Source organism: Spermophilus citellus (genome assembly GCF_964194105.1).
Source record: "Spermophilus citellus genome assembly, chromosome: 18".
NCBI classification, from domain to species: domain Eukaryota; kingdom Metazoa; phylum Chordata; class Mammalia; order Rodentia; family Sciuridae; genus Spermophilus; species Spermophilus citellus.
Window position 1 is genome coordinate 8,632,773 of NC_138200.1, and position 10,854 is coordinate 8,643,626.

Sequence of the window (10,854 nt, forward strand, 5' to 3'; positions counted from 1 at the left end):
TGTTTGGAAACAAAGTCTCAGTAAGGTACTGGCTAAGTTGCAGAGGTTGGCCTCAAACTTGCAGTCCTCCTGCCTCAGCCTCCCAAGTCATTGGGATTATAGGCATGTGCCAACATGCCTAGATTACTCAATTTATTGAGCTAAATGTCTACATTTTATTCAGATAAGTGTTTTAGTCAGCTTTTTCGCCACTGTGTCTAAAAGACTCGACCAGCACAATTGTAGAGGAGGAAAAGTTTATTTGAGGACTCACAGTTTCCGAGATCTCAGTCCATAGAAGGCCAGATCCATTTCTCAGGGTTTGAGGTAAGGCTGAACATCGTGGTGGAAGAGTGTGGCAGAGGGAAACAGCCCACAAGATGATCAGGAGGCAGAGAGAGAGTCCACTCACCAGATACAAATATATACCCAAAGCCACTTGACCCATTTGCTGAATGCACCACTCAGTCATCGGATTAAATCACTGATTGGGTTAAGACTCTCACAACCCAATCATTTCTCCTCTGAATCATCTTGCACCATTTTCCACCTGAGCTTTTGGGGGACACCTCATATCCAAACCATAACAATAAGTTTCTGTAAGAGGGACAAGTGGTTAAAGCAACTTTGAATTTAGTTTCTGCTTAATACAAGAATGATGATAGTATATCAAGTCTCTAGGGTTTGGCAGGACCTGACGGAGAATAGGGTCATTGAGCTTGCACATCGGAGTCCCCTGGGAACCTTAAAACATGTCACCACCAGGTCCCACCCTGTGCCCATCTGCCCCCAGACACAGGCCTGGCGTGGGAATGTTAAGACACCCTGGGTAGCTCTAACACTTGGCAAGTTTGAAAGCCTCAATTTGGAGCAGTGATCTCAAACTGTGGTCTGCAAACAGCAGTGTCAACATCACTTGGGAACTTTCTAGAAATGCAAAAAAAAAAAAAAGAATAAAAAATCCCAGGCCCACCCCGGTGGGCAGAGCATTAATTGAGATCCAGGGATCTAAGAAGAAACAGGGCGTTAAACCCAGAGGCCTCCCTGGGGTGAGGGCAGGGCAGGCCTGGAGCCCCTGTGAGCCAGCCACCCCACGCCCACCTTCCCTCCAGCCAATCGAGGAGCAGCGCCCCTGGCTCAGGCAAGGATCTTGCGATCCAACACTGCTCCCTCCACAGTGTCCTGGAGCCTGGCTTCTCCTTGCTGGGAAACACTCACGTCTTCTGTTTTCTCTGCTTTCCCTCTTGTCATCCTAGAAGTGGAGTTCCATAGACAAAAGCAGAAACTTCCCCCAGGGGCTCCTGGACAGGATGACTGTGTGCATCTTTGCTTTGACAATGTCACCTGCATAATGGGACACCATGGGACACCCCGTGATATATCTCACTGTTCCCTGAATGTCTTTTTTTTTTTAAACAGGAATGGAACCCAGGGGCACTTAAACACTAAGTCACATCCCCAGCCCTTTCTATTTTTTATTTTGAGACAGGGTCTCCCTAGGTTGCTTAGGGCTTCACTAAATTGCTGAGGCTAGCCTCAAAGTTGGATTCTTCCTGCCTCAGCCTCCCCAGTCACTGGGATTACAGGTGTGCGCCCCCCTGCCCAGCCTCTGACTATCTTAAAAACGGGTTTTCCCTTTACCTGTTGATTGAAAGACATTGTTTCTTCTGGCGAATGACCCCTGGATCCCAGGCTCTCTGGATTTCTTTTCCATCCCCCACCTCACTTCTCTCCATCCAGGTAGACATTTGTACCCTTCCTGCCTCCCTATCTTTCCTGAGCATCCAGAACAGAACTAAGCTTGAACTTGACCCATTTGCTGAATGCACAGTGAACGCATATTGCATACAAACATACTGAATCTTTTTCCCAGTTATCCTGTGGCTAAATCTAAACACTTTGTCTGGGGCTGAGGGTGTCGCTCAGTGGTAGAGAGCTGGCTTGGCATATGCAAGGGGCTGGGTTCAGGACCCAGCAGTGTAAAGAAGGAAAAGTTAAGAAAAGGAAGGAGCCAGGGGAGTGGGGCACACCTATAATCCCAGCAACCTCTGCAGGCCAAGACTAAAGGGTGGCAAATTCAAGGTCAGCCTGGACAGATTAGCAAGAGACTGTCTCAGAATAATAAATAGAAAGGACTGGGGCTGAGGCTGGGGCTTAGTGGTAAGGCACACCTAGGTTCCACCCCAGTACCATAAATAAATACATAAATAAATAAATAATAAAGGCTTCACCTTATCCGAAGTAGAATGCACTGGAGATTCATGTCTCTAACCTTGGGGTCATGGACACCGTGGATCACCATGGACACCAGCCCAGGTGGGCCATGAGTCTCAGTGGAAACAACAGGAATCGGATCCAAGTGCAGCAATTCGATGCCATTTTTTTCCCTACAGCCAGGAAAAAGAGAAATTCTTGCTGTCCCACACCCAGGGGGACAGAGATATGGGAAGTTCCAAGACCAGCCTTTGAAGTCACTTCCTCCTTCCTTCCCAGATTGAGAATTGAGAATGTTCCAAACACAGCCTGGGGTTCCCAGAAGTGGGAGAGCTTTTTAGGAGATGCTAAAATTCCCAGATTCAGAAAGCGCTGTGGGGTCTGGGGCTGCTTGGTTTCAAAAAGTGAAATGGAATTTAAATAAAATTGAATTCATGCATTCTCTTTCCAGCAGCTAGTCAAAGCACAGGCAAACTTTCTCCACGGGTTCACAAAGGACCCATTTTCTACTGACTGGTGTACCTGGAGGGCACCCGAGCACCACCCTCCTCTTCCAGCCCCAGGGTGGATTCAGACTCTGCAGTTGGCTCTCCCAGGATGCCACAGGGCCTGGCCTGGGCCCCTGTCCCAGAACAGACGAAGAACTCCACCCTGCCCTTCCTGCAATGTCAAGTTCTGACTGTGGAGTTCAGGGTGTGTCCCCCCACCAGGGTCTGTTAGGTGAGAAGGGAGAGCTTTCCGTCCATCCTGGGATGGAGTCCGTCCTCCCACACCCAACACGGCCTGTCACATGGCCCCTCTTCCCCTCACATCTGATCTGATTCTGTTCTGCTGAGGCTGGCCTGGCCTAAGAGGATTGCAGCATTTGCTAAATGGGACCAGGACAGGGTCAGGGAACCTGCTGTGGGGAGATGTGGGGACCAGGATGGCCACAAGGGGACAGCAGAAAACAAAAAGCCTGGAGACAGAGACCCCTGCTCCTGCCCCATGGAGGGGCACGGGGCGCGGGGTGCAGAACCGGAAAGGAGGCGGACCACGGTGAGGTTCCCACGAGCCATAATGTGGAGATTCGTTATTAGAATGTAAAAAGAATTGAGGAGAGTCCCCTTTGCAGAAAGATGAGGGTGAGACCTCATGGTGAAGTAACAACCTTCCTGGGGAGACTTCAGAGACCATGGGAATGAACATTGATAAATCCTGAAAGTACCAGGAAGACTCAGTATGCCAGAGACGTCTATTCCTCCCCCAAACATTTCACAATTAAATGTAATTCCAATGAAAATCCCAAGGGAGACTTCAAAACTCATTTAGAACTTTATAGGAAGGTGCTGGGCATGGTGGCACCCGCCTGTAATCCCAGTGGCTCAGGAGGCTGAAGCAGAAGAGCAGGTTCAAAGCCAGCCTCAGCAAAAGTGAGGCCCTTGGGCTGGGATGTGGCTCAGTGCCCCTGGGTCCAATCCCTGGTACCAAAAAAGAAAAAAAAAATGAGGCACTAAACAACTCAGTGAGATGCTGTCTCCAAATAAAATACAAATAGGGCTGGGGATGTAGCTCAGTAGTCAAGTGCCCCTGAGTTCAAGCTCAATCCCTGGTATCCCCCACACATACACACACACACAACAACAAAACCACTAGTAAATAAGAGAAAATATAGACCATTATGTTTTTTGGAATTATTCCAATGTGCACTTTTTATCACCCGACTGCAACATTAAGCAATTTTCATGAAGCTGGGCTTAGTAGTCAGTTCCTTTCATTCCAGCAACTCAGGAGGCCAAGGCAGGAGGGTTGCAAGTTCAAGGCCAACCTGGACAAGGCCAGAGCCTGTCTCAAAATTAAAAAATAAAATCAAAAGGCCTGGAGGTGGGGGGGCTGGGTTTGTAGCTCAATGGTAGAGCACTTGCCTAGCAAGAGAGACACGGGGTTCTATCCTCAGCACCAGGTAAAAACCTCTGAGCCTCAACCCTAGCCCACAACTAAACATTTTTAAAAACAAAAAGGACTGGGGATGAAGCTCAATGGAAGGGCACCCTTGGTTCAGTCTCCAGTACCACAAAAAAAAAAAAAAAAAAAATTTAAATCTAGTTTTGCTTTGGTTTTTTGGTCCTGGGGAACTGAACCCATGGGACGGTTACCCACAGAGACCACATCCCTCACCCTTTTACTTGAAACGGGATCTTCCTAACCCTCTAGAGCCTCTCTAAGTTGCTGAGGCTGGCTTTGAACTTGTGATCCTCCTGCCCCAGCCTGCTGAGTCTCTGAGATGACCTGCTATGCCATCAGGCCCAGTTTAAATCTAGTTTTTAAAAGTGCACTGGGAGAGACTGGGGTTGTGGCTCAGCAGCAGAGCACTTGCCTCAGCACCACATAAAAATGTATCAACAAAATAGATATTGTGTCCATGTGTAGCTAATATATAATATTTTTTATTTTTAAGTGCATTGGGAAAGTCATGGGTAGTTTTTTGGGGTTTCAGTTCAGTTCACCAGTGAATATTTTTAATGTTATGCAGGATAAAGCAGTAAAATAGACATCAAAATTTGCCCACAAAATTTTATTCAGTAAAAGCACAATAAGATAGGAAATACTTATAGCACATTAATTGCCAAAATAATGTCATAATAAATAAAAGCAATAAAGAATTGCTAATGTCTAGCCTCTCAAACATCAGGAAAAGGAGACTAGACCTGTAGCTAGGACTCACCCCTCAGATACGGATTCTTTCAAAGACTCAGAACAGCTAGGGTCACCTGGCTCAAGGCCTGGGGGGCAGCAAGCCTGGACTGGAAACCTACAGCCTGAATGCCCAGCTGGGGACCTTCCGAGGGGGCCCGCTCAGTGAGAGCAGCAGATGCCCACCTCGCCCGGCCGGCTGCAGAGACCTGGAGCTCAGCAGGTTGGGGTGGGCAGCGCAGGGACGGATACCTGAAGGACTGGCAGCCACAGAACCCAGGCACATTCAGTAATGTCGTGGCCATAGTTTGTCCTTGTCTTCAAAGTCATCCCAGGAAGGGTACTCGGGTGTCTTGGCAGGGCCAAAGGGTTCCCTGAAGGGGTCCCTGGGTGCGAGGACCTCATTGAAGCCAGGCAACAACTCGGGTTTCGACATGATGTCCGGGGCGTCGGGGACCTGAGGCCAGCCTGCGGCGCTGCCTGCCATTGTGCACTCCTGGGCGTCCCACACCGGGTCTGCCAAGGCCTGGCTATGGCTGGAGAGGTGGCGGTTTGCTAAGGAGACATCTACCCGGCTGGGCAGAGCAAGGAACCCAGGGCTGCAAGCCAGGCCGTGCACTGAGCCGCGCACCCAACCAGAGGGCACCCGGCTGCTGGGCGTAGCGAGGGCCCGGTAGCCCTGCAGCCTGCGCAAAGGCTGCGCTGATTGCTGAAGTTTCTGTCGAGACAATTTGGCTCGGCGGTTCTTGAACCAGACCTGGAGGGACAAAGGACAGAGAGGAGATGTCCACCCACAGATCCAGTTAGAAAGGTCCCTGGGGGCTCTGAAGGACCAGAGGGCAAGAGGGACAGGAGGGGGAGACGGCCAGGACCTGGCACCCAAACTCCACCCCCCTGACGGGGTCTGCTGGAAAGAGTCCCTGGATGCAGAGAATACCCCGTGGGGCGGTAGTCTGGGTCCCCGGGGTTGGCCCTGGGTAAGCGCCTGCCAAGCACCTGGCAAGCTAGTGGTGTCACCGGAGGCCTCGGCCCGTGCACCTGGAGCCCCTATCTTGCTAGAGCAGGAGGGGGACGTGGGTCCAGGGCCTGATCAGTGAGCACCAACAGTGGCCAGTAGTTCTTGGATGGGGGAGGGAAGGTCAGGGGGTCCAGACCTGGACTTGGTGGTCCTGCACGTTGATCTTTTCCGCCAGGGCCACTCGTTCCTGGTAGTTGGGGTACTTGGTCCTCTGGAACACCTTCTCCAGTAGGCCCACTTGATCGGAATTGTAGAAGGTGCGCTCCTGCCGCTGCCGTAGAGGGTATGATACCACTGGGGTCCCTGGGGACACTAGAAGCCCAGAGGGACCTGGAGGACTTGGGGTATCTGGGGGCGCTGCAGACTTTGAGAGGCCTGGGGAACCTGGGGGCAGTGGAGTACCCGGAGGCACCTCAGGCTCCGAGAGACCTGGAGATACTGGGAAGCCCGGAGAGCCTGGGGACACTTTAGGCCCTGGGAGGCCTGGGGAATGCAGGGATACTGGAGAACATGGGGGTGGGGGGGAGCCTGAGGGCAGTGGGGGAGCTGGGTACACTTGGAGGTCTTGGGACACTGATATGCCAGAGGCCCCTGGAGGACACGGAGAGTCTGGGGGAAGTGTGGGGCCTGAGGGAAGTGGAGAGATCAAGAGAATTAAGTAAGTTAGAGAAGCCCCACAGACCATCCCCAGCCACACCACAATGACACTGGCCCTTCCTGGGCCACAGGGACTCAGCTGGCAAGGTGGGTGGCAGCACAGTGGACAGGAAGTGACACCTGGACCAGCCCCAGGGTCAGACCTGGCTTCCGCCTCCCAGCCCAGCCCTGCCCCTCGCCAGCTTTGAAATGGGCCTGGAAACGGCTGCTGTGCTCTCAGGACCCTAGGCCCAGGGGGGCAGGCCAGGAAGGGCCCTCACCCCAGAGCACTGAGCCCTGGCCTCCCGCCTGCTCTGCCCTCCCCAGCTTCCGCACTGATTCTTGAAGAAGGACCTTGTGCCTTGTCCTGCACTCAGGACCACAAAAGACCCTCATTTCATTTCCAAATTCTACTAAGTCCTCCTGATTTTGCAGAACCCTCCCAGACGAGCTCAGACCTTCTCTGGACAACCAGATAGGCCTCCGCAGCCCCAGCCCCTGCCCTGCACCCCCGTCAGCACAGGCCCTGCTGACCCTCTTGGCCCCCGCCCTAACTCACCCAGTAGATCACCAGGCTCTTGCATCCTGGATCTGGTTCTGTTCCCACACAGGTGATTCTCCAACAAGACCTGGGGCTTAAATACCACCTATAAGCTCTGCCCACCCAGCCCCTCCCTCCCCTTCCTACCCCACCCTGCCGGCCTCACCCTACCTGCCATGTCTATTTTTTCCTGTGATTACTGAGCAACTACTGCTTGCTGGGACCTGGGAGACCTCAAAGGCCGTCACATCCTTGGTCCCTCCCTCACAGGGCTCCAGCCTAGGGGCAGATGGCTTTCCATGTGGGGTACCCATCTCAAGAAATGCACCTCCAGCTGGGCATGGTGGTGCAAGCCTATAATCCCAGCCATTTGGGAAGCAGAGCCAGGAAGATTGCAAATTGGAGGCCAGCCTCAGCAAATTAACAAGGAAGGCCTTCAGCAATTTACTGAGACCCTGTCTCAAAAGTAAGGAGCTTGGGGCTGGGGATGTGGCTCAAGTGGTAGCGCGGTGCCTGGCATGTGTGTGGCCTGGGTTCGATCCTCAGCACCACATACAAAAATAGGTGTTGTGTCCGCCGAAATGGATCCTCCAGGGCTGGGAGCCCCTCCTCTCTGATACCAGGGAATTGACCCGCCACTCCAGCCAGCAGCCTGGATGAGCCCGCAGGTCCTCCCCGCTCCCCAAGGAAACTGTCTCCCTGGTCCCTCCTGTGGTCCACTCTCAAAGTTGCCCCCCAGATGCCTGGAGAAGGGGAGAGACTGCTTGGTACACATTAGTGTGACAAAGGTCTCATCTGCCCCTGGGTGGAGGTCTGGGGGCTGATTTCTCCTGGTGAAGGAATACACTGACTTCTGCTTTACACACGGACCCCTGGATTTGGCTCATTGAGTTCAGCCTCTCTGACCTGCCTAATCTGCATGTAAACATTAGACTGAATTCTTGTTTGTACCTGGGACCCTTGAGGACTGACTATCGGGTCAGGGGAGAATCAGATTTTCTAAGTTCAGTCCCCAGAAAATAGTTAAGAGTTTTTTGTTTTTTGTTGTTTTTTTTTTTTTTTGTTATTGTTGTTTTTTTTGTACCAGGAATTGAACTCAGGAGCCCTTAATCACTGTGGTAGGGCCCTTTTCATGTTTTATTTTGAGGTGGGGTCTCCCTAAGTTGCTGAGGCTGGCCTCAACTCTCAATCCTCCTGTCCAGCCTCCTGAGTCACCGGGATGACAGTCATGCACCACCACACCCAGCTAGATCTCTTGACTGAGTTTACCGTACTCTGAAACTACTGCTGCTGCTGTTTGTGGTGTCGGGGTTTAACCCCAGGGCCTTATGCGTAGTAGGCAAGTGCTTTACCTACCGCTGAGCTACATCCCCAGCCCTCAGAGTGACTTTGATCCAAAATAATCGAATCTAGGGTCTCAAAATTCCAAAAGGAATGGAAATAGGAACTGTGATTACAGTATGCCAAGTATTCCCCACAGCCACTGCACAACAGGCCAAAGGCCAGGCCCATGCGCGAGTGGGGGATACACTCCACAGGGGACAGATGTGCTCTGTGTATTCACTGCCAGCACTTTGCAGAGGCTGCAAGGGCTTGGCTTTTTGCAAATGGAAGGCCTGTGGCAGCTGAATATGGAGAAAGTTGATGGGCCCCATCTCTCCAGCCTGGCGGCTTGTTGTCATTCATGTCCCTTTCACATTTCGGTCACTCTTGAGAGTTCAAATTGTCATTATCCTCTCTCTCTTTTTTTAATATTTATTATTTTTTTGATTGTAATTGAGCACAATACTCACCTCACACGTGCTAGGTGAGTGCTCTACCTCTGAGCCACAATCCCAGCCCCAATTATCTATCTGTAATGGTGTGGAATGTTACTGGTGCAGTTGTGTTAGGGCACCAGGAACTGCTCCAATTTAAAAAACTTAATTGGAAAATACTCAACTGGGCACAGACACAGTGGCACATGCCTGTAATCCCAGCAATTTGGGGAGGCTGAGACAGGAGGATTCTAAGTTAGAGGCCAGCCTCAGTAATTTAGTGAAACCCTGTCAAGATGAAAACTAAAAAGGGAAGCCAGGTGCAGTGGTGCACACCTCTAATCCCAGCAGCTAGGGAGGCTGAGGCAGGGGGATCATGAGTTCAAAACCAGCCTCAGCAATTTACCGAGGCATTTAGCAACCCAGCAAGCCCCAGTCTCTAAATTAAATATAAAAAACAGCTGGGGATACGGCTCAATTGCCAGTAACAAAAAAGAAAACAACTAAATGAAAGAAATTGCCACAACCGCCCCAGCCTCCAGCAACAACCTGCCTGATCAGTCGGCAGCCTCCACATCAAGGCCAGACCCTTCACAAATGAAAAGATGGAGATTATGAACCCACTGGCGCCTCAGACGATTGCAGGCGATGTTTAGCAATACTTTTTCTTTTTCTTTTTCTTCAGTACCAGAGATTGAACCCAGGAGCACTTAACCATCCAGCCCCATCCCCAGCCCAAGTCCTTTTTTATTTTGAGACAGGGTCTCTCTGAGTTGTTGAGGCTGGCCTCCAACTTGCAATCCTCCCATCTCAAGATAAAAAATGTAAAAGGACTGATGTAGCTCAGTGGTAGAGCGCCCCTGGGTTCAAATCCTAGTAGAAAAAAAAAAAAAAAAGCAGGACTGGGGCTGGGGCTCTGAGGTAGAGCGATCGCCTGGCATGTGGGAGGCACTGGGTTCGACTTCAGCACCGCATATCAATAAATAAAATACAGCTCCATTGACAACGGAAAGGAATATTAAAAATAAAGAGCGGCTTTGCTCTGAGCCCAAGGCTGTCAGGCAGCGGGCCCCTCTGATCAGCCCATCTGGAAGGTGACAGGCGGGCCTTTGTGTAGAAGCAGAGCCACGGATGTGAGCAGGGTCAGGGTACACTGCTGTCTCGCCTCCCTTGGACCATGTGTTTTGTGAAACTGTTTCTGTGCAACTTGCTATTGGTGGCTGCTTCTCTCCGGAGCTGAGTAAACTGCCCTGACCTCCAGGGTCCTGCCCTGAGGTCAGCTGCCAGGGGCGGCAGAGGTCTTCCACCCCTTCCCCAGGGCTCTTTCCCACCTTTGGGGTAGGATTAGCTCCAGGTCTGTCCCTAAAGGTGTCCCGGAGCATTCCGGCATCTCTCAGAGTGACATCTGCTCAGGGGTTTGGCCCCGCCTGGGCTCCACCCTACAGAGATAGAGCTCACAGGGATTAACCTCCCGCCACCTCCGCCTCTCCAGGTCCAGCGGCCTCAGGACAAAGCTCAGACCCCCCCCCCGCCCCCACCCTTAGAGACCACGGAGGCTTGACCCGGACCGGAGGCCATTTCCAGGAACCCCAGGGAGGAAACACCGAGGCACCGGGAAGAAAACGCGGCTCAAGACACCTGCCCAGAGGCAGGACCAGGCACCGAGAGGTGCCCACAGGGCTTCGGTTTTGGGGGAGGGTGGGGAGGGTACCCGATTGAACTGGTTCGTGTAGGTGTCGCAGATAGGCTCCGTGATCGCAGCTGCTGGGAAAAACTCTTGTCCTCACGCACAATGGAGTAGTTACAAAATAACCCGTCTGGGCGGGCTCGGGGCTCCGCGGTAGAGGCTCGCCTTGCACAAGCGAGACCCTGGGTTCCATCCTCAGCACCACATAAAAATACATGAATAAAATAAAGGTCTTGTGTGTCCATCTACAACTAAAACTAAAAAATAAATATTATAAGAAATAATAACCCGTCTGCTCCTGCGGTTTCCGTAGTCAGGGACTCTTTCAGGGTGAGACTAATGGGAAGAT